General features: G+C 39.1%; 1 protein-coding gene across 3 annotated transcripts in view; it reads right to left on the bottom strand.

Annotated features, from left to right (window-relative positions):
- The window catches only part of grik4 (glutamate receptor, ionotropic, kainate 4), a 1016493-nt gene that overhangs the window by 987894 nt on the left and 3466 nt on the right, over positions 1–25133 (bottom strand). The window contains exons 2-5 of one of the 3 annotated variants that reach the window (XM_061973003.2): positions 23066–23161; positions 20714–20784; positions 12092–12316; positions 5826–6223 (exon numbers count right to left, since the gene is read on the bottom strand). The gene's annotated coding sequence lies outside the window, so the exon portion shown is untranslated. Of the gene's footprint in view, positions 1–5825; positions 6250–12091; positions 12317–20713; positions 20785–23065; positions 23162–25133 lie in introns of those variants that run through there. The other 2 variants (XM_061973005.1, XM_061973004.2) reach the window with 2 other exon arrangements.

Raw genomic sequence — 25133 nt, 5'->3', positions numbered from 1 at the left:
GTTGCATAATTTTCCACGGCACACTAGTGTGCCGCGACACAGTGGTTGAAAAACACTGATATAAGGGATGAGTTTGCTAAGTATAAAAATGACCCTGAAATTTTTGAATGAAAAAACAGCTGTTCTAAATGTGTCCACTAGATGTCACAATAGCAATTCTTTGTATCTTTGTAGATGATGCCACATGTGTACAAAATGAATGAATTGATTAACGTGGACCCCGACTTAAACAAGTTGAAAAACGTATTCGGGTGTTACCATTTAGTGGTCAATTGTACGGAATATGTACTGTACTGTGCAATCTACTAATAAAAGTTTCAATCAATCAATCAATAAACCACATGATGTTAGTACATCAGTCGAGGAAAATGATCAAACTACATAAATAACCTTATGTAGTATTTATTTATTTATTTACCTTATTTATTTTTTGTTTATCTTTAATACATTTGTTTGATTGAATCTAAGTTTGCATATATTCATGTGTGTCTATATTTGTTGTGGGCACTAGGTGACAATTACCTTGGGAATTAAAGTGGGTGGGTACTGTAAGGGGTAGGGTTTACTATGTTACATATTGTAAAATGTGCAGATGCCTCAACTTGCTGTTGCCATGATCCATCATACTGTACTGTCTGCAAAATTCAATAAAAATATTTGAAAAAAAAAAAAACTACATAAATAACATACTGTAATTTGATTTTGATTTTTTTTTTTTTATCTTGATAGATTGAAAATGAACACCAATGAGTTGACTGATGAACATTATCACATAGTTTATTCAGAAAATATAAATAACGCCAAATAAAGATAGAATACTATTAACCGCAACAGGTAATTGTAAAGAAAAAAACAACAACATTATGATTTGTACATTTTCAGAATGTGCTTGTTCTATTTCTAAACAAAGACAACAAGCTGAAGTTGTCTTTATTTTTAAGCTATCGTGTCGTGATTTTACTAGTCCGACCCACTTGGGAGTACATTTTTCTCCACGTGGCCCGCCATCTAAAATGACTTTGACAGCCCTGGTATATAGGCTACGGTGTGTTGCCGAGTCAGGGAGTCGTCTTTGCCATTTTGCTCGATTTGCCAATCTTATGCAGCGCCCTAAAAGTGTTTACACTGTAAGTATTGTACTTGTAGTGTAACGTGCATCTTAGTTGTAGTTTTCATTAACAAATTCGGAGGTGTTCAAATATTCATGTAAAATTTGCCAACGCTAATCAGTAACATGTATACGGCATACCGCGTGCAAATTAGCCTCGGAAAGTGGCGCATTCGTGTTTTCTCTCGAGCACACTTGTGTTGTTGATATGGACAATTGTAACATTACCTACAGGTAGTCCGACTGAGTCCGCTGTGGAGTGCTTCTCGAGCGCCTGTTTCCTCGCCAAGCGTTTGAGCCGGCTGAGTCTACACCCAGATGTGCCACGTGCAACAATGGTATCGAGATATGGTACAGTATGATACCATATCTATGATTACGTGACTCGGGTAGTATCGACAGACTTCAGTCGGAGCCCATAAAAGTACCAAATTTGGTACGCATTCCTACATCTGGCGAGGCCTTAGTTATGCGAACATCGAAGGATTACAGAAAATAATCAAAATACTGTATTGAATGTGATCATTACAACATGTATACAACATATTGTCTGAGGGTTTTTTAGAGTGCTCCAATGTTCCCTCTAATTTTTCATGTGTGTGAGCAAACGCAAAAACTCCCTGAGCATTAACCTGACTAAATAACAAGTTCAATCTCCATCCGTCCATCCATTTTCTACCGCTTGACCCTTTCGGGGTCGCTGGAGCCTATCTCAACTGCATTCGGGCGGAAGGCGGGGTACACCCTGGACAAGTCCCCATCTCATCGCAGGGCCAACACAAATAGACAGACAACATTCTCTTATTATTATAATCAAATGACAGCAGTCATTTCCATTTCTAATACAAGAGTTTAGGCCCACTTATAATGACAATAACAAAAAATATTGTTTTTCATGAACTGTGTACTTGTATTGTTTGTCTGGGGGAAGGTCCTGCTTTGGAAATAGTTTGTACCCCTTTCAGACATTGCATTGAGTTCCCATTAAAACATTCACATGTTGCACAATGAGATGTAAGCAGGGGATCATGTGTACATTCCTGCAACTTCCTGTTTGTAAAAAATATATTTTTATTAGTATTTATTTAATATACTAACAGCATTTCATAAATTAAGATTCCTAATAAATGACACTAGAATAAGCACACATTTGATTGGTAAATCATAGAGTAATGACCTGGAATGACACTTTGTGTGGTGTTGGAGTTGTCCGACTTTTTGTGTGGCTTTAAACGCATCACTGGCTAAGTGCCATATGTGCATGTGTTGGTGCAAGTAAGAAAGAGCGAGCTGCTACTGTTGTTATAACAAAGTTGCTTTTGGTCTGGTTTGTACTGCAGAAAATGACCACTTTTGCTAGATATCATTTTTTTTACTAATGTTTTGGTGATGTGTTTATGGCTGACGATAAATAGTTTTGCTCAGTAAAGTGATGGATGGAATTCATGTCCTCAAAGCGTCTCGACAGACGTTACAATAATTGAACAATGATGACGAAAACTGTTTTCTCCGTTGTGTCTGTGTGTCGAAAATTGTTATGCACTTATTTTTTTTATTTGATTTTGTGCGTGGCATAGATTTGCCGTGCGCAGAGGACGCTTGAGCAGTGCGCAATTGCACAGGCGCGCACCTTAGAGGGAACGTTGCTTCTGACTAGCAGTTTTTTACTATTTCGTACACACCAAGAGAAAGACGTGTGTTTTTGGCTCACATAAGGATTGTGGATGCTGATATTAAAAAAAGAAATTAAAAAAAAATACACACTTTTCCTTTAATGATTTAACAGTTTCAATGATTACCTTGTCATTTCATGTTTGCATACTAAAGACTTACTGCTTGTTTGAGCCGAACTTTAAATCCCAAATTTATTCCACTCATGATGAAAATGACTCCAGGAACATCAATGAAAATTCTGCAACATTGGAGCTCAGACCTAGACAAAATACGACCCGCAAGCCACTTGCGGCCCATTAAGATTTTCAACCCGGCCCGGATATTACGCGGATCTACGTCACAGCAGCTCAGACCAGGAACAAACCAGAGTGTTTGTTTTCAGAGCAGCAAGCCCAAAAACGCGTGTGTCAGAAACAGATGACTGCATAAACGTGATAATATTGTGGGTGTTTATTACCCCTTTGAGTTCATATTTTGCTGTTTGTTACATTTTTGTTGTGTTTTGCTTGATTGTAAAAGATACACAACTATCGAGGAGCTGGTCTGAGAAGTAAAAGACGAGCAATATGTTGTTGATATTCAGTGTTTTATCATTCATAGTAATAATTGTAAATCCCACTTTCTTTATTTTGATGTACATTTTGGGTACATTCAGTAAAAAACTATACGATTCCATTCTGGTTTTTTTAGGTGGTCTCTCATAACGTTTTTACAAACCCCGTTTCCATATGAGTTGGGAAATTGTGTTAGATGTAAATATAAACGGAATACAATGATTTGCAAATCATTTTCAACCCATATTCAGTTGAATATGCTACAAAGACAACATATTTGATGTTCAAACTGATAAACATTTTTTTTTTTGCAAATAATCATTAACTTTATAATTTGATGCCAGCAATGCCAGAAGTTGGGAAAGGTGGCAATAAACACTGATAAAGTTGAAGGATGCTCATCAAACACTTATTTGGAACATCCCACAGGTGAACAGGCAAATTGGGAACAGGTGGGTGCCATGATTGGGTATAAAAGTAGATTCCATGAAATGCTCAGTCATTCACAAACAAGGATGGGGCGAGGGTCACCACATTGTCAACAAATGCGTGAGCAAATTGTTGAACAGTTTAAGAAAAACCTTTCTCAATCAGCTATTGCAAGGAATTTAGGGATTTCACCATCTACGGTCCGTAATGCAAGTTAAAACTCTCCTATGCAAGGCAAAAACCGTTTATCAACAACACCCAGAAACGCCGTCGGCTTTGCTGGGCCTGAGCTCATCTAAGATGGACTGATACAAAGTGGAAAAGTGTTCTGTGGTCTGACGAGTCCACATTTCAAATTATTTTTGGAAACTGTGGACGTCGTGTCCTCCGGACCAAAGAAGAAAAGAACCGTCCGGATTGTTATAGGCGCAAAGTTGAAAAGCCAGTATCTGTGATGGTATGGGGGTGTATTAGCGCCCAAGACATACAAACATATGTTGCCATCCAAGCAACGTTGCCATGGACGCCCCTGCTTATTTCAGCATGACAATGCCAAGCCACGTGTTACATCAACGTGGCTTCATAGTAAAAGAGTGCGGGTACTAGACTGGCCGCCTGTAGTCCAGACCTGTCTCCCATTGAAAATGTGTGGCGCATTATGAAGCCTAAAATACCACAACAGAGACCCCCGGACTGTTGAACAACTTAAGCTGTACATCAAGCAAGAATGGGAAAGAATTCCACCTGAGAAGCTTCAAAAATGTGTCTCCTCAGTTCCCAAACGTTTACTGAGTGTTGTTAAAAGGAAAGGCCATGTAACACAGTGGTGAACATGCCCTTTCCCAACTACTTTGGCACGTGTTGCAGCCATGAAATTCTAAGGTAATTATTATTTGCAAAAAAAAAATAAAGTTTATTAGTTTGAACATCAAATATCTTGTCTTTGTTGTGCATTCAATTGAATATGGGTTGAAAAGGATTTGCAAATTATTGTATTCCATTTATATTTACATCTAACACAATTTGCCAACTCATATGAAAATGGGGTTTGTAGAACATTATCGCACATTGTGGCTTTTGGTGTTAGTGTTCCTGGAAAAAAGGGACCCAAACACAGCAGATTTTTACAGCTAAAAGTGTATACATCATTCATACACATACACATTGGCCCCCCCAGATACATTTTTTCTCTCAATGTGGCCCCCCCCAGAGTCAAAATATGTGCCCAGCTCTGTTGTAGCTTCTATCTTACAATAAACGACTGCTTTGCTTTCATTCCCACTGCAAAAAGGGCTGTCATTTGGTATCAAAACAACAAGAAATTGCACCAAACGTCCTAATGTAAGTGATCCTCACAGCGAGTTGGCAATACCTCGGTTTAGATTTGCCAGATTAACGTCCCCGCATGAAATGGAGCATCCAGCCAGCCAAGCACGTTTGTTTACAACTGCGGCATTTTCTATTCATTTTGGGATCAACACACACACACACACACACACACATACTACTCTGGCTTGCCTGAAAAGCAGCTTTTTAAAAGTGACGTGATTGTCAACTATCATGAAAAAAAAAGCAAAATGCAATAAAAAAAACTCCATAGAGTGCCAAAAAAAAAAAAGCATGCAGACCTTGTTATTATGGCTGCTAATTACCCAACATGCACATTTGTGTCCCACATTATGAGAGTGATAAACATGGATTATCATGCACATCAGCACCTGCAGTAAAATAAATATGAAGACAGCATCCTGGACGACGCTGCTAAGGGTTTCAACTATATATTTCTTTAAAAACATTATAAAACCATATGGTTTATTTCCTCTTTTTTTTGAAAAAAAGAAAAAAAAAGTAAAAAAAAAAAAAAAAAAATTGAGATAAACTAAATGCACCCACAAGAGGGAGCCATAGTTAGATGTATTGATAGATAGATATGCAACAATTAGGTGCATAACTGCTGAAAGGAACACAATTAATTCCAGCATTTAAAAGGTCAAAATGCACGTGTTTGATTCCAGAGTTAGTTTAAACAAAAATAAAAAAATAAAAAAAGTAGATCTTACCTGATTGCAGACGTGGAGAGACGATGGCGTGGAATAAGAGCGAGTAATAGTCCAGTTGATTCCCCTTTTCGGTGCAAAGTGGAGCTCTGCCAACAGCAATAAGTAGTTGTTGCAAATCTCTGCGCGCTTCATTCACGAAGACGATGCGTCCATTTCAAGCCCACCAAGAGTTGCATCTCACATCTAACCCACCGAGACGATGTCCATCATCTCATCACAACCTGCCCGCATTCCTCTGAAGCGCAACAATAAAAACACATCCAAAATATATAGAGTTTTTTTTTGTTTTTTTTCTCCTTTCACTTTTTCCCTTACCGGAAGCTGCTATACGATCCTTTTTTTTTTTTTTTTTTACATGCTGTAGATGGCTGGTGGTAGTCCCGTGGATCCGCTGCAGCCTGGTGGGAAGATGCAGAGCAGACTGAGGAGCAGGAGACTACAGCGAGCTGCTTCTCCTGCGCGCACACGCACATGCACGCGCACGCACACACACTTGTATTTGTTACCGTCACTGTAAAAAAATATCCTATTTTTATGGTTAATTTACTCTAAATTTCTACTGTAATTTTTCTATTTTCTTTAAATAGTTTATAAAACTGTAGAATTGAAGACAAAATCTGTAAATAAACAATCCGCCTGTTATTTTAAGTAATATGCCAGTAATGACAAACTATGTATATTTCTATTTTTTTTTTACAGAAAAATACCAAATTAATTATACATAGCACTTTCAAATGCATGTAAAGTTACAGTGATTATCTTTCATTAAATATGTAGCTTGTTATATACAAGTCTATGTCCATACTAACAATCTGAATAAAGGTATTTTTCTGCAGAACTGTTTGCATCGTCACTTTATTAAAGGTGGTTGATTTTAACAATTCAGGAAAAAAATCTGTAAAATAATGGTCTTTTTCTGTGGAACTGCCAGCATTGTCACTTCATTAAAGGTGTTTGATCGTACAAACCCCGTTTCCGTATGAGTTGGGAAATTGTGTTAGATGTAAATATAAACGGAATACAATGATTTGCAAATCCTTTTCAACCCATATTCAATTGAATGCACTACAAAGACAAGATATTTGATATTCAAACTCATAAACTTTATTTTTTTTTTGCAAATAATAATTAACTTAAAATTTAATGGCTGCAACACGTGCCAAAGTAGTTGGGAAAGGGCATGTTCACCACTGTGTTACATGGCCTTTCCTTTTCACAACACTCAATAAACGTTTGGGAACTGAGGAGACACATTTTTTAAGCTTCTCAGGTGGAATTATTTCCCATTCTTGCTTGATGTACAGCTTAAGTTGTTCAACAGTCCGGGGGTCTCTGTTGTGGTATTTTAGGCTTCATAATGCGCCACACATTTTCAATGGGAGACAGGTCTGGACTACAGGCAGGCCAGTCTAGTACCCGCACTCTTTTACTATGAAGCCACACTGTTGTAACACGTGGCTTGGCATTGTCTTGCTGAAATAAGCAGGGGCGTCCATGGTAACGTTGCTTGGATGGCAACATATGTTGCTCCAAAACCTGTATGTACCTTTCAGCATTAATGGCGCCTTCACCGATGTGTAAGTTACTCATGTCTTGGGCACTAATACACCCCCATACCATCACAGATGCTGGCTTTTCAACTTTGCGCCTATAACAATCCGGATGGTTCTTTTCCTCTTTGGTCCGGAGGACACGACGTCCACAGTTTCCAAAAACAATTTGAAATGTGGACTCGTCAGACCACAGAACACTTTTCCACTTTGTATCAGTCCATCTTAGATGAGCTCAGGCCCAGCGAAGCTGACGGCGTTTCTGGGTGTTGTTGATAAACGGTTTTCGCCTTGCATAGGAGAGTTTTAACTTGCACTTATAGATGTAGTGACCAACTGTAGTTACTGACAGTGGGTTTCTGAAGTGTTCCTGAGCCCATGTGGTGATATCCTTTACACACTGATGTCGCTTGTTGATGCAGTACAGCCTGAGGGATCGAAGGTCACGGGCTTAGCTGCTTACGTGCAGTGATTTCTCCAGATTCTCTGAACTTTTGATGATATTACGGACCGTAGATGGTGAAATCCCTAAATTCCTTGCAATAGCTGGTTGAGAAAAGTTTTTCTTAAACTGTTCAACCATTTGCTCACGCATTTGTTGACAAAGTGGTGACCCTCGCCCCATCCTTGTTTGTGAATGACTGAGCATTTCATGGAATCTACTTTTATACCCAATCATGGCACCCACCTGTTCCCAATTAGCCTGCACACCTGTGGGATGTGGAACTTCCCAACTCATATGGAAACGGGGTGTGTAATAATTTGGAAAAACTCTGTAGAATTAAGGTATTTTTCTGCAGAACTGTTTGCATCGTCACTTTATTAAAAGTGGTTGATCTTAATAATTAAGTAAAAATCTGTAAAATTACGATATTTTTCCTCAAATTGTTTCATGAAACTTTCTGTAAATATAATGTTTTTGATCATTATTTGGTTTACAATGTTTTACTTTAATTTTATGGTTTTCGTTTGGCAGCCGTAGCTGCCAGTAGATGACCGTTTTTTTACAGAATTTTTTTTACAGTGTTCTTGAGACCTCCGAGAAATGCCTACCTCTTCAGGACCACCCTTTCTAGATACATTAAATATTTGTATTCAACAACATTAATAATATATACAAACTATGTAAATATAAACAAGCTTGCGAGTCAAAATGTTACAAGAAAAACTGAACATGTGTGTAATATTATGATAAAAGTGGGAATTTTACTCAATAACAGTCACAATTTTTTAGACAGGTCTGGACTACAGCAGGCCAGTCTAGTACCCGCACTCTTTTACTACGATGCCACGCTGTTGTAACACGTGGCTTAGCATTGTCTTGCTGAAATAAGCAGGGGCGTCCATGATAACGTTGCTTGGATGGCAACATATATTGCTCCAAAACCTGTATGTACCTTTCAGCATTAATGGTGCCTTCACAGATGTGTAAGTTACCCATGTCTTGGGCACTAATACACCCCCATACCATCACAGATGCTGGCTTTTCAACTTTGTACCTAGAACCGTCCGGGGGGTTCTTTTCCTCTTTGGTCCGGAGGACACTATGTCCACAGTTCCCAAAAACAATTTGAAATGTGGACTCGTTAGACCACAGAACACTTTTCCACTTTGCATCAGTCCATCTTACATGAACTCGGGCCCAGCGAAGCCGGCGGCATTTCTGGGTATATATCCATATATATATATATATCCATCCATCCATGACTTTGGCTTTGCATAGGAGAGTTTTAACTTGCACTTACAGATGTAGCGATGAACTGTAGTTACTGACAGTGGTTTTCTGAAGCGTTCCTGAGTCCATGTGGTGATATCCTTTACACATTGATGTCTGTTTTTGATGCAGTACCGCCTGAGGGATCCAAGGTCATGGGCTTAGCCGCTTACGTGCAGTGATTTGTCCGGATTCTCTGGACCTTTTGATGATATTACGGACCGTCGATGGTGAAGTTCCTTGCTTGTTGTGTTGTTGCTCGTTTTCGCCTGTGAAAGGACCAGTAGTAGGATTAAGTCGGTAATACTGAGTATCGATTCAGGTCAAATCAAACGGTGCCATATTTGGATACCTTTGTGCTCGTGACCTCACGTCCGGTTGCAGATTCCGCACAGGCTCATACATCCATCCATCCATCCATCCATTTTCTACCGCTTATTACTTGACAGGTAAACAAGCATTTAAGCGCACTCAAGGAGGACTTACTTCTAGGTAATGTTCCATGCCAACAAAGAAAGTATGCCTGATAGAAAACACTCGAGCGTACAGTAAGGCTGGACTTTTGAAAATGCTAATTGGCTTTGCCATAGACATTCTACTGATTAGCATTAGCGATTTTAGATGACGATTTTAACACCTCCAAATTTGGCAATGAATACTACAACTACAGTGCATGTTACAATTAAACAGCTGGTGTGTAATAAGTACAATACTCACAGTATAAACACTTTTTAGGGCGCACAAAAAGACTTAATTGAGCTTAAAAGCAAAGACACTCTTTTACTATGAAGCCACGTTGATGTAACACGTGGCTTGGCATTGTCTTGCTGAAATAAGCAGGGGCGTCCATGGTAACGTTGCTTGGATGGCAACATATGTTGCTCCAAAACCTGTATGTACCTTACAGCATTAATGGTGCCTTCACAGATGTGTAAGTTACCCATGTCTTGGGCACTAATACACCCCCATACCATTACAGATGCTGGCTTTTCAACTTTGCGCCTATAACAATCCGGATGGTTCTTTCCTCTTTGGTCCGGAGAACACGACGTCCACAGTTTCCAAAAACAATTTGAAATGTGGACTCGTCAGACCACAGAACACTTTTCCACTTTGTATCAGTCCATCTTAGATGAGCTCAGGCCCAGCGAAGCCGACGGCGTTTCTGGGTGTTGTTGATAAACGGTTTTCGCCTTGCATAGGAGAGTTTTAACTTGCACTTACAGATGTAGCGACCAACTGTAGATACTGACAGTGGGTTTCTGAAGTGTTTCTGAGCCCATCTGGTGATATCCTTTACACAATGATGTCGCTTGTTGATGCAGTACAGCCTGAAGGATCGAAGGTCACGGGCTGAGCTGCTTACGTGCATGCAGTGATTTCTCCAGATTCTTTGAACCCTTTGATGATATTACGGACCGTAGATGGTGAAATCCCTAAATTCCTTGCAATAGCTGGTTGAGAAAGGTTTTTCTTACACTGTTCAACAATTTGCTCACGCATTTGTTGACAAAGTGGTGACCCTCGCCCCATCCTTGTTTGTGAATGACTGAGCATTTCATGGACTCTACTTTTATACCCAATCATGGCACCCACCTGTTCCCAATTTGCCTGTTCACGTGTGGGATGTTCCAAATAAGTGTTTGATGAGCATTCCTCAACTTTATCAGTATTTATTGCCACCTTTCCCAACTTCTTTGGCACGTGTTGCTGGCATCAAATTCTAAAGTTAATGATTATTTGCACAAAAAAAATGTTTATCAGTTTGAACATCAAATATGTTGTCTTTGTAGCATATTCAACTGAATATGGGTTGAAAATGATTTGCAAATCATTGTATTCTGTTTATATTTACACCTAACACAATTTCCTAAACTCATATGAAAACAGGGTTTGTACAACAAAGGCTCTGGAAATGTCCTCACTCCTCAGTTATTTTTAGCGAGTGAACCAGTAGTTTGCAACATATATTTGTTTATACTTTTTCTTTGTAGTTTTAATTAGTTAAGCATTTTATTAAAAAATACATTATTGACATGTGTGTGTAGTATCTACCGATGAGGGTGCACTGCTATATACAGTGCAAGCCAAAAGTTTGGACACACCTTCTCATTCTATGTGTTTTCTTTATTTTCATGACTATTTACATTGTAGATTGTCACTGAAGGCATCAAAACTATGAATGAACACATGTGGAGTTATGTACTTAACAAAAAAAGGTGAAAGAACTGAAAACATGTTTTATATTCTAGTTTCTTCAAAATAGCCACCATTTGCTCTGATTACTGCTTTGCACACTCTTGGCATTCTCTCCATGAGCTTCAAGAGATAGTCACCTGAAGTGGTTTTCACTTCACAGGCGCACTTGTTAAGTACAGTACAGCAGTGGTCCCCAACCACCGGGCCGCGGCCCGGTACCGGTCCGTGGATCGATTGGTACCGGGCCGCACAAGAATTAAAAAAAATAAATATATATATATTTTTTTTTTTTAATTAAATCAACATAAAAAACACAAGATACACTTACAATTAGTGCACCAACCCAAGAAACCTCCCTCCCCCATTCACACTCATTCACACAAAAGGGTTGTTTCTTTCTGTTATTAATTTTCTAGTTCCTACATTATATATCAATATATATCAATACAGTCTGCAAGGGATACAGTCCGTAAGCACATATGATTGTATTTTTTTATGACAAAAAAAAACAACCAAAAAAACACTTCTGTCCATCTGTCACTTCATTTCTGAAGTGACAGATGGTTTTGATGCCTTCAGTGACAATCTACAATGTAAATAGTCATGAAAATAAAGACATTGAATGAGGAGAAGGTGTGTCCAAACCTTTGGATTGTACTGTAGGTGCATTCATTAATAGTGTTTCTATGCCATGGGAGGTCTAAATAGCGAGAATCTACTCTATAGGAAATCAATGCATTCTCGTAAAAATGTCCTTGTAAAGGCCGTTCATATCTATGTTGAACATGCGCAGGATGACTCACCTCACGATTCTTGTTGAAGTACGTGTCCGAGAGAGGTGTGCTCTTCATTCAGAGGTGTTTAGGTGAGTAACCCCCCCAGAGGGGAGATGCTGATGATAAACTTCAATCAGCACCAGCCTGGCCTTGCACTTTGACCTTTTGTCGTCGCACACCCGGCCGTGGACGGCGGGTCATTCAGGTCACACACCGCTGCTGTTGCCACCTTTGACTCCTGACATATCTGAGCTGGGAAAAAAACAAAAAAAAACAGACACACGTGTTTGTCTTTATCGGATCTCAAACTGTGGTACGGCAGGGGATCACTCGATTAAGGTACAGCGTCTTACTGTTCGAACTGTGTGGCCAAAAATACTAAATATAATTGTAAAATACAACCTCTGACTTGTTTTTAATAAATACTTAGGCCTAATACACTACTGTATTTTCAAGTCGGTCATTCTGCTGGTATTTGGATTGCCACGTTTTTTTTTCTGAGGCGGTACTTTGAGAACCACTGTATTAGATCAACAGTGAGGATGAAGAAAACACGTTTAATCACAAGCTCAGGTAAGTCGTGTTGACATTTCCAATGTTTTCCCCAGTCTGCAGGGTTTATGATTTACATTTAGCCACCGAGCTAGCAGGCACAATACAAGACATTAGTGTTTGGATCAGGGGTGTCAAACGTACAACCCGAGGGCCGGATCAGACCAGCGAACAGGTTTTATCCGGCCCGCGGGTTGAGTTTGCTAAGTATAAAAATGTACCTAAAATATTTGAATGAAAGAAACTGCTACTTTTTATGTATTTTTTCAAATTTAATTATTAATCAATCCAACAAAACAATTCACAACAATACCATAACAATGCAATCCAATTCTGAAAACCAAACCCGACCCAGCAACATTCAGAATAGCAATAAACCGAGCAATTGAGAGGAGACACAAACATGACACAGAACAATCTAAAAGTAGTGAAACAAAAATGAATATTATCAATAACAGTATCAATATTAGTAACTAGAGATGTCCGATAATATCGGCCGGTAAATGCTTTAAAAAATGTAATATCGGAAATTATCGGTATCGTTTTTTTTATTATCTGTATCGTTTTTTAATTTCAATTTTGTTTTTGTTTTTTTGTTTTAATTAAATCAACATAAAAAACACAAGATACACTTACAATTAGTGCATCAACCCAAAAAACCTCCCTCCCCCATTTACACTCACTCACACAAAAGGGTTGTTTCTTTCTGTTATTAATATTCTGGTTCCTACATTATATATCAATATATATCAATACAGTCTGCAAGGGATACAGTCCGTAAGCACACATGATTGTGCGTGCTGCTGGTCCACTAATAGTACTAACCTTTAACAGTTAATTTGTCTCATTTTCATTAATTACTAGTTTCTATGTAACTGTTTTTATATTGTTTTACTTTCTTTTTTATTCAAGAAAATGTTTTTAATTTATTTATCTTATTTTATTATTTTTATTTTTTTAAAAGGACCTTATCTTCACCATACCTGGCTGTCCAAATTAGGCATAATAATGCGGTAATTCCACGACTGTTTGTATCGGTATCGGTTGATATCGGTATCGGTAATTAAGAGTTGGACAATATCGGAATATCGGATATCGTCAAAAAGCCATTATCGGACATCCCTATTAGTAACAATTTCAACAAAGCAGTGATTAAAAATCCGTCATTGACATTATCATTACAGACATTTATAAAAAACAAAAATGTAATTTGATTTTGATATTATTTTTTTATCTTGGTAGATTGAAAATGAACACCAATGAGTTGACCGATGAACATTATCACATCATTTATTCATAAAATATAAATAACAACAAATAAAGATAGAATATTAACCCCAACATGTAAGTGTAAAAAAAACAAAAAAACATTATGATTTGTACAATTTCAGAATGTGCTTGTTCTATTTTTAAACAAATAAAACAATCTGAAGTTGTCTTTATTGTTAAGTTATCTTGCCGTGATTTTACCAGTCCGGCCCACTTGGGAGTAGATTTTTCACCATATGGCCCCCGATCTAAAATGAGTTTGACACCCCAGGTTTAGATCTTTCAAGTCACAATTGGTTGCCGGGCAGAATTTGCAGTCCATTTTATTCAGATCTGCACCAAAATGTTTGAAATCTATTGTGCTTTTTTTTTACCGGCCTTGAACACAACATCGCTCTCGAGTCTATACCGGTGTGTAGATCATTTATGAACTATTACTGGTGTAAAAAAAAATAAAAAGTTATTTAAGAGAAGCGCTCTGCTGTATTCCATTTTTTATTCTGTAAAACTTTACAGACTATTGCTTTCTATAAAAACTAACACATTAAAAAAAAAAAAAAAAAAAAAAAAAAAAAAAACAGCAACAGTTTGCCAACCAGTTGCCAGTGCCATCGTTCATGTGTGGTCTACTGCCCCCAAGTGGTGGAAATAAATCTGCACCTACTACTACTTTAGGTTCTCATAGCTAAGACATACCCTAATGTTACAATTTAAGGTGCACATATGTGACGTGGCCACACAAATCATACCATTTGACCCCCATGCTGAGGGCCATCAACACGGTGGTGCAGTGGGACTGTGAGCCCCACGAAAACGTCCACATCTGCCTCACAGTCGTCCGTGTTCGAATCTCTGTGAGAACAACTGCATTGTGGAGCTGGCAATGGCTGACATTTTGTGGCGGGGCGGGTGTGCCCTTCTCCCCGTATTGATTGACAGGAGCTGGAAATGTGCACTGAGTGGGAATCGCAAAAAAAAAAATCACTGACGAATCAAACGAGGGCATGTCAGTCATTCGCCCTCATTTGCATTCCAAGTAGGAACTTATGTATCGACAGGCTTTTTGGCAAATTACATCACTCGCCTTTCTTGCTTTTTTTTACTTCACAGGGAAGAAAGATCACAAGTAAATGTGCTCTCTCGTTACCCTGTCCCTAAGCAGGGGGGAGACCCTGAACGCACCATGGCTCTCTATGAATAACAGGGTCATGGCTGAGCTCCTGCTCAATCATTTCACAGGAAGGATGGTCTTTTATTCTATAGGCTCTGCACTGCAATCATGCAACAATGCTCAAAGATCCCTTATATCTCAGGAGGGTTGTGCTGTTTTTGAGGACCGACTGCATAATTATTGTCAAAAGATTGTCCATGTGCCAAGAGCAGTCTGCTGGTTTTGACAGCATTCTGCAAAAATGCAAGTCAAAGATCATTTATGTGACAGGAACACTTCTGTTTTCAGGGACCTATTTAGCAGGAGCGAGCTGCTGTTATTGAGGACCTACTACAAAAATGCTAGTCAAAGATTATATGAAAGGAGCACTCTACTTTTTTTGAGGGCCTACTGCAAAAATGCAAGTCAAAGATCATTTACGTGACAGGAACACTTCTGTTGTCAGGGACCTATTTAGCAAAAGCAAGCTGCTGTTTTTGAGGACCAACTGCAAAAATACAAGTCAAAGATTCTTAATACGAAAGAAGTGCTCTGCTTTTTTTGAGGGCCTATTGCAAAAATGCTAGTCAAAGATCATTTATGTGAGAGGAACACTTCTGTTTTCAGGGACTTATTTAGCAGGAGCGAGCTGCTGTTTTTGAGGACCAACTGCAAAAATGCAAGTCAAAGATTCTTTATATGAAAGGAGCACACTGCTATTTTTGAGGGCCTATTGCAAAAATGCTAGTCAAAGATAATTTATGTCACAGGAACACTTGTTTTCAGGGACCTATTTAACACGAGTGAGCTGCTGTTTTTGAGGATCAACTGCAAAAATGCAAGTCAAAGATTATTTATATGAAAGGAGCACTCTGCTATTTTTGAGGGCCTACTGCAAAAATGCAAGTCAAAGATCATTTATGTGACAGGAACACTTCTGTTTTCAGGGACCTATTTAGCAGGAGCGGGCTGCTGTTTTTGAGGACCAACTGCAAACATGCTAGTCAAAGATACTTTATATGAAAAGCACTCTGCCTTTTTTTGAGGGCATACTGCAAAAATGCTAGTCAAAGATAATTTATGTGATAGGAACACTTCTGTTTTCAGAGAACTATTTAACAGGAGCGAGCTGCTGTTTTTAAGGACCAACTGCAAAAATACAAATCAAAGATTCTTAATATGAAAGAAGTGCTCTGTTTTTTTTTGAGGGCCTACTGAAAAAATGCAAGTCAAAGATAATTTATGTGATAGGAACACTTCTGTTTTCAGGGACTTATTTAGCAGGAGCAAGCTGCTGTTTTTGAGGACCAACTGCAAAAATGCAAGTCAACGATTCTTTATATGAACAGAGCACTCTGCTTTTTTTGAGGGCATACTGCAAAAATGCTAGTCCACGATAATTTATGTGACAGGAACACTTCTTTTTTCAGGGACTTATTTAGCAGGAGCGAGCTGCTGTTTTTGAGGACCTACTACAAAAATGCTAGTCAAAGATTATATGATAGGAGCCCTCTGCTTTTTTTGAGGGCCTACTGCAAAAATGCAAGTCAAAGATCATTTATGTGGCAGGAACACTTCTGTTTTCAGCGACCTATTTAGCAGGAGCAAGCTGCTGTTTTTGAGGACCAACTGCAAAAATGCAAGTCAAAGATTCTTTATATGAAAGGAGCACTCTGGTTTTTTTGAGGGCCTACTGCAAAAATGATAGTCAAAGATAATTTATGTGACAGGAACACTTCTTTTTTCAGGGACTTATTTAGCAGGAGCAAGCTGCTGTTTTTGAGGACCTACTACAAAAATGCTACTCAAAGATTATATGAAAGAGGTTTTTTTTTTTTCATTAGGAAATACAATCATGTGTGCTTACGGACTGTATCCCTGCAGACTGTATTGATCTATATTGATGTAAAATGAATATATTATGTTTTTTATGTTGATTTAATAAAAAACAAAAAATACATTTAAAAACATATTTATATTTTTTAATTTCTTGTGCGGGCCGCGGACCGATTGGTGGTTGGGGACCACTGCTTTATACGACAGAGGTGCTTTGCTGTTTTAAGGGATCTGCTTCAAAAACTAAAGTCAAATATTTTTTTATTTGAAAGGAACACTGCTAATTCTGCGGCAGAAAAGTCTCCTCAAAGATCCCCTGCATGACAGGGGATCTTTAAACGGTAGAAGAGCTATGCTGTTTTTAACAATCTGCTGAAAAAATACAAGTAAAAGATCATTTTTATGACAGGAGCTCTGTACTTCTTTTCTGAGGCAAATTGCAAATACAGTACACTGCTCAAAGATCCTCTATACGACAGGAGCGCTCTGTTGTTTTTAGTAATTTACTGCAAAAATGCTTGTCAAAGATCCTCTGTATGATAAGAGCGTTCAGCTATTTTTGAGGACCTACTGCAAAAATATAAGTCAAAGATGTTCTATGTGACAGGAGCACTTTGCTACTTTAAAGGACATACTTGCTAGGAGCTTTCTGCCGTTTTAGAAGACTTACTGCAAAACACTACTCAAACATCCCTTACATGACAGGAGAGCTCTGCTGTTTTTGAGAATTTGCTGCAAAAATACTTGTAAAATATTCTGTGTATGACAGGAGCGCTCTGCCGTTTTTGAGTACCTACTGAAAAAACCCTACTCAAAGATCCCTTACATGACAGGAGAGCACTGCTGTTTTTGAGAATTTGCTGCAAAAATACTTTAAAATATTATGTATATGACAGGAGCGCTCTGCCGTTTTTGAGTACCTACTGCAAAAACGCTACTCAAAGATCCTCTATACAACAGCAGCACTATGCTACTTCAAGACCGAGGCAGGGGTGTTCTGCTGTTTTTAAGAATCGGCGGCAAAAATACCCGTCAAAGACCCTTTGTGTGACAAAAGCGTTCTGCTATTTTTGAGGAAATACCACACAAACACTAGTCTTCTATGTGACAGGAGCACTTTGCTACTTTAAAGGACATGCTTGATAGGAGCGTTCTGCTGTTTTTGAAGACTTACTGCAAAACACTACTCAAAGATCTCTTTCATGACAGGAGAGCTCTGCTGTTTTTGAGAATTTGCTGCAAAAATACTTGTAAAATATTCTGTGTATGACAGGAGCGCTCTGCCGTTTTTGAGGACCTACTGCAAAAACACTACTCAAAGATCCCTTACATGACAGGAGAGCTCTGCTGTTTTTAAAAATTTGCTGCAAAAATACTTGTAAAATAAGCTGTATATGACAGGAGCGCTCTGCTGTTTTTGAGTACCTACTGCAAAAACACTACTCAAAGATCCTCTATACAACAGCAGCACTATGCTACTTCAACACAGAGGCAGGGGTGTTCTGCTGTTTTTAAGAATCGGCGGCAAAAATACCCGTCAAAGCCCCTTTGTGTGACAAAAGTGTTCTGCTATTTTTGAGGACATACCACACAAACACTAGTCTTCTATGTGACAGGAGCACTTTGCTACTTTAAAGGACATGCTTGATAGGAGCGTTCTGCTGTTTTTGAAGACTTACTGCAAAACACTACTCAAAGATCCCTTACATGACAGGAGAGCTATGCTGTTTTTGAGAATTTGCTGCAAAAATACTTGTAAAACATTATGTGTATGACAGGAGCGCTCTGCCGTTTTTGAGTACCTACTGCAAAAACACTACTCAAAGATCCCTTACATGACAGGAGAGCTCTGCTGTTTTTAAAAATTTGCTGCAAAAATACTTGTAAAATAGGCTGTATATGACAGGAACGCTCTGCTGTTTCTGAGTACCTACTGCAAAAACACTACTCAAAGATCCTCTATACAACAGCAGCACTATGCTACTTCAAGACCGAGGCAGGGGTCCTCTGCTGTTTTTAAGAATCTGCCGCAAAAATACCGGTGTGACAGAAGCGTTCTGCTATTTTTGAGGACATACCACAAAAACACCAGTCTTCTATGTGACAGGAGCACTTTGCTACTTTAAAGGACATGCTTGATAGGAGTGTTTTGCCGTTTTTGAGTACCTACTGCAAAAACACTACTCAAAGATCCCTTACATGACAGAAGAGCTCTGCTGTTTTTGAGAATTTGCTGCAAAAATACTTGTAAAATAGTCTGTATATGACAGGAGCGCTCTGCTGTTTTTGAGTACTTACTGCAAAAACACTACTCAAAGATCCTCTATACAACAGCAGCACTAAGCTACTTTAAGACCTAGGCAGGGGTGTTCTGCTGTTTTTAAGAATCTGCCGCAAAAATACCGGTGTGACAGAAGTGTTCTGCTATTTTTGAGGACATACCACAAAAACACTAGTCTTCTATGTGACAGGAGCACTTTGCTACTTTAAAGGACATGCTTGACAGGAGTGTTCTGCTGTTTTTGAAGACTTACTGTAAAACACTACTCAAAGATCCCTTACAGGACAGGAGAGCTGTGCTGTTTTTGAGAATTTGCTGCAAAAATATTTGTAAAATATTCTGTATATGACAGGAGTGCTCTGCTGTTTTTGAGTACCTACTGCAAAAACACTACTAAAAGATCCTCTATTTCAACAGCAGCACTATGCTACTTCAATACCAAGGCAGGGGTTTTTCTGCTGTTTTTAAGAATCTGCCGCAAAGATACCGGTCAAAGACCATTTGTGTGACAGAAGCGTTCTGCTATTTTTGAGGACATACCACAAAAACACTAGTCTTCTATGTGACAGAAGCACTTTGCTACTTTAAAGGACATGCTTGATAGGAGCGTTCTGCTGTTTTTGAAGACTTACTGCAAAACACTACTCAAAGATCCCTTACATGACAGGAGAGCTGTGCTGTTTTTGAGAATTTGCTGCAAAAATACTTGTAAAATATTCTGTATACGACAGGTGTGCTCTGCTGTTTTTGAGTACCTACTGCAAAAACACTACTCAAAGATCCGCTATACAACAGCAGCACTATGCTACTTTAAGGGACCTAGGCAGGGGTGTTTTGCTGTTTTTGAAGACCTACTGTGAAACCACTAGGCACAGATATTTTGTGACAGAAGCACTCTTCTGTTTTTAGGAATGTGCTGCAGAGATGGCAGGCAATGGTCCTCTATGAAACACGAGTCAAAGCAAGTCGACTGTTCTATTCGGGACACCCTGAACGCACCATCTCTCTCCCTCGGAATAACGAGGTCACGCTTGAGCTCTTGATCAATAATTTCACAGAAAAGGTGTTCTTATTCTTTAGGGCTCGCTAGTTCACCTCTCTGCGCCGCAATGATTTGGATGTAAAACTTTATGAAAAGAGAAAGGGGGGAAAAAAATGCAGATAAAAAGTTTGGCTGAAAGTGAAGTGGGTCTGGGTATGAATGATGGTGTTGGTGCGTGTCCAAAAGCAGAGCACAGATGGCCAGTGATGACGAGCAGGATGAGGGCGACTAAATCACACTTGGACGGTGACAGGTGCGGATGAGAGAATAACATGACATACCCATGAGCAATAATAATGTACGGACGTGTGTTGAAAGGTCAGCGCAGGGACGCAGCCTTCACCTTGACAGATGCTAACATTATTGATGGCACTTTTTTTCAACAGCACACTTCATGAATATTCATTAGGACCAGGCAGCAGCTGGACTTCTGCACTATTTCACGCCCATCTTGTGTGGCATGTTGTCGGTGTGTGTGTGTGTGTGTGTGTGTGTGTGTGTGTGTGTGTAAAAACAAACCTGTTTGTTACCTCCCCCAAAGGTCCGTGTAGTGGTCAGGACAGGTACACATCCTCATACTGGTGAGTATCCTGCGCGTGAAGAAAAGCGTGATATGAAATGATCATTAGCATATCAACGCCACAGGACACAATATTAGGAACAATTGCACCGCCTGTTCATATTCAAATACAATAACTGTAGCAATAGTCATGCAGTTTTAATTGAGAGGTATTAATTTAACAATATATTTTATTATAATGACTACATCGAACACACATTGTTGTGCCGGCATTTGCTTAAAATAATTGTTATATATTTGCTATTCATATGCTATGCTATAAAAACAGCAGAAAACTCCTGTCAACATGCAAAACCCAAAACCAGTGAAGTTGGCACTTTGTGTAAATGGTAAATAAAAACAGAATACAATGATTTGCAAATCATTTTCAACTTATATTTAATTAAATATACTGCAAAGACAAGATATTTAATGTTCAAACCGAGAAACCTATTTTTTTTTTGAAAATAATCATTAACTTAGAATTTAATGGCAGCAACAAGTTGGCACAGGGGCATGTTCACCACTGTGTTACATGGCCTTCCCTTTTAACAACACTCAGTAAACGTTTGGGAACTGAGGAGACACATTTTTTAAGCTTCTCAGGTGGAATTCTTTCCCATTCTTGCTTGATGTACAGCTTAAGTTGTTCAACAGTCCGGGGGTCTCCGTTGTGGTATTTTAGGCTTCATAATGCACCACACATTTTCAATGGGAGACAGGTCTGGACTACAGGCAGGCCAGTCTAGTACCCGCACTCTTTTACTATGAAGCCACGTTGATGTAACACGTGGCTTGGCATTGTCTTGCTGAAATAAGCAGGGGCGTCCATGGTAACGTTGCTTGGATGGCAACATATGTTGCTCCAAAACCTGTATGTACCTTTCAGCATTAATGGCGCCTTCACAGATGTGTAAGTTACCCATGTCTCGGGCACTAATACACCCCCATACCATCACAGATGCTGGCTTTTCAACTTTGCGCCTATAACAATCCGGATGGTTCTTTCCTCTTTGGTCCGGAGGACACGACGTCCACACTTTCCAAAAACAATTTGAAATGTGGACTTGTCAGACCACAGAACACTTTTCCACTTTGCATCAGTCCATCTTAGATGAGCTCAGGCCCAGCGAAGCCGGTGGCGTTTCTGGGTGTTGTTGATAAATGGCTTTCGCTTAGCATAGTAGTTTTAACTTGCACTTAGACTTCCTTTTTATTGTCATTCAAATTTGAACTTTACAGTACAGATAAGAACAACATTTTGTTGCATTAGCTCATGGTAGTGCAGGATAAAAAATCAATAAGGTGCAGATATAAATAAATAGATTACTGTACAGATAAATATATTGCAGATTTATGGATGTATGTATGTCTGTAACTTGCACTTACAGATGTAGCGACCAACTGTAGTTACTGACAGTGGTTTTCCGAAGTGTTCCTGACCCCATGTGGTGATATCCTTTACACACTTGATGCAGTACAGCCTGAGGGATCCAAGGTCACGGGTTTAGCTGCTTACATGCAGTGATTTCTCTAGATTCTTTGAACCTTTTGATGATATTACGGACCGTAGATGGTGAAATCCCTAAATTCTTTGCAATAGCTGGTTGAGAAATGTTGTTCTCAAAACTGTTCGACAATTTGCTCACGCATTTATTCACAAAGTGGCGACCCTCGCCCCATCCTTGTTTGCTTTTATACCCAATCATGGCACCCACCTGTTCCCAATTAGCCTGTTCACCGTGCGGATGTTCCAAATAAGTGTTTGATGAGCATTTCTCAACTTTCTCAGTCTTTTTTGCCACTTTTGCCAGCTTTTTTGAAACATGTTGCAGGCATCAAATTCCAAATGAGCTAATATTTGCAAAAGATAAAGTTTTCCAGTTCGAACGTTAAGTATCTTGTCTTTGCGGTCTACACAATTGAATATAAGTTGAAAAGGATTAGCAAATCATTGGATTCTGTTTTTATTGACCATTTACACAACGTGCCAACTTCACTGGTTTTGGTGTTTTGTACACATAAGTAGGTACCATCAGGTAAAAAGAGTGTTTTTTTGCATAATAGGATCTCTTTACTAGGAACATATCATTTTACATTGCTTCCAATGGGGGAAAACTTTGATATTATGAACAAACTTGTTGTCGCCATGTTAATGTAAGCGAGCAAAAGGACGGTTGAAGGTTCTCTGTGGGGGGTCCACCACATACAGTCTATTCTTCTGCCAAATAATGCCCCGGTGAAGCAATTCATCAGGATTATCAGCACTTTTGCAAAGCTGCTGTTAGAATTTACATTGAGCGACAACTCACCTTCACGCTTTGGCGCCGATGGTGAGCACCCATTGCATCCTCGGCCTTTTGCAGCAGGGGGCTGTCAGGAAGCAGGCTCCACGGGGGGCATCCATCCTGCAGAGAGAGAGAGCAAGGAGTCGTTTCCAATTCTCTTCAGGTTTTGTTGTTCTTTTCTCAACTCTTATCTGCTTGTGTGCATTGCTTGTGACGTTAACATGGGAGAATTATTGATCGGCACTCTGCAGGAGCCGGCCAGATTAAATCACCTGACCCAGGCCTCGGTGCGTCCGCATTGGCCCACATCCTCCTCGGAGAGGCATGCGTTGCCTCCTTATCTGACGCTGACTGCAGCCTCAATATGGAAGATCATATATTCACATAACATGGAGAGGAGGCGTTCACAACCATGTATATAATTTAACAGCATTGAAATGGAAGTAGAAAAAAAAAAAAAAGGGGTCCTGCCGGATATGAAAAAAGGTGAAATGAGATTACTAGACATTTTTTTTTCGAATGAAGTGAAGTGTATTACATTTATATAGCGCTTTTCTCTAGTGACTCAAAGCGCTTTACATAGTGAAACCCAATATCTATGTTACATTTAAACCAGTGTGGGTGGCACTGGGAGCAGGTGGGTAAAGTGTCTTGCCCAAGGACACCACGGCAGTGACTAGGATGGCGGAAGCGGGAATCAAACCTGCAACCCTCAAGTTGCTGGCACGGCCACTCTACCAACTGAGCTATGCCGCCCCATAATGGATCTTCTTGCTGAATTACAAACCCCGTTTCCATATGAGTTGGGAAATTGTGTTACATGTAAATATAAACGGAATACAATGATTTGCAAATCCTTTTCAACCCATATTCAATTGAATGCACTACAAAGACAACATATTTGATGTTCAAACTCATAAACTTTTTTTTTTTTTTTGCAAATAATAATGAACTTAGAATTGCATGGCTGCAACATGTGCCAAAGTAGTTGGGAAAGGGCATGTTCACCACTGTGTTACATGGCCTTTCCTTTTAACAACACTCAGTAAACGTTTGGGAACTGAGGTGATATCCTTTACACACTGATGTCGCTTGTTGATGCAGTACAGCCTGAGGGATCGAAGGTCACGGGCTTAGCTGCTTACGTGCAGTGATTTCTCCAGATTCTCTGAACCCTTTGATGATATTACGGACCGTAGATGTTGAAATCCCTAAATTCCTTGCAATAGTTGGTTGAGAAAGGTTTTTCTTAAACTGTTCAACAATTTGCTCACGCATTTGTTGACAAAGTGGTGACCCTCGCCCCATCCTTGTTTGTGAATGACTGAGCATTTCATGGAATCTACATTTATACCCAATCATGGCACCCACCTGTTCCCAATTTGCCTGTTCACCTGTGGGATGTTCCAAATAAGTGTTTGATGAGCATTCCTCAACTTTATCAGTATTTATTGCCACCTTTACCAACTTCTTTGTCACGTGTTGCTGCCATCAAATTCTAAAGTTAATGATTATTTGCAAAAAAAATTTTTTATCAGTTTGAACATCAATTATGTTGTCTTTGTAGCATATTCAACTGAATATGGGTTGAACATGATTTGCAAATCATTGTATTCCGTTTATATTTACATCTAACACAATTTCCCAACTCATATGGAAACGAGGTTTGTAAATATAAACGGAATACAATGATTTGCAAATCATTTTCAACCCATATTAAGTTGAATATGCTACAAAGACAACATATTTGATGTTCAAACTGATAAACGTTATTTTTTTGCAAATAATCATTAACTTTAGAATTTGATGCCAGCAACACGTGACAAAGAAGTTGGGAAAGGTGACAATAAATACTGATAAAGTTGAGGAATGCTCATCAAACACTTATTTGGAACATCCCACAGGTGAACAGGCAAATTGGGAACAGGTGGGTGCCATGATTGGGTATAAAAGTAGATTCCATGAAATGCTCAGTCATTCACAAACAAGGATGGGGCGAGGGTCACCACTTTGTCAACAAATGCGTGAGCAATTTGTTGAACAGTTTAAGAAAAACCTTTCTCAAGCAGCTATTGCAAGGAATTTAGGGATG

The sequence above is a fragment of the Nerophis lumbriciformis genome, linkage group LG17 (genome assembly GCF_033978685.3).
Source record: "Nerophis lumbriciformis linkage group LG17, RoL_Nlum_v2.1, whole genome shotgun sequence".
In the NCBI taxonomy this organism is placed as follows: Eukaryota; Metazoa; Chordata; class Actinopteri; order Syngnathiformes; family Syngnathidae; genus Nerophis; species Nerophis lumbriciformis.
The sequence above is the reverse complement of the archived record's forward strand: the minus strand, read 5'-3'. Positions and strand labels throughout refer to the sequence as shown.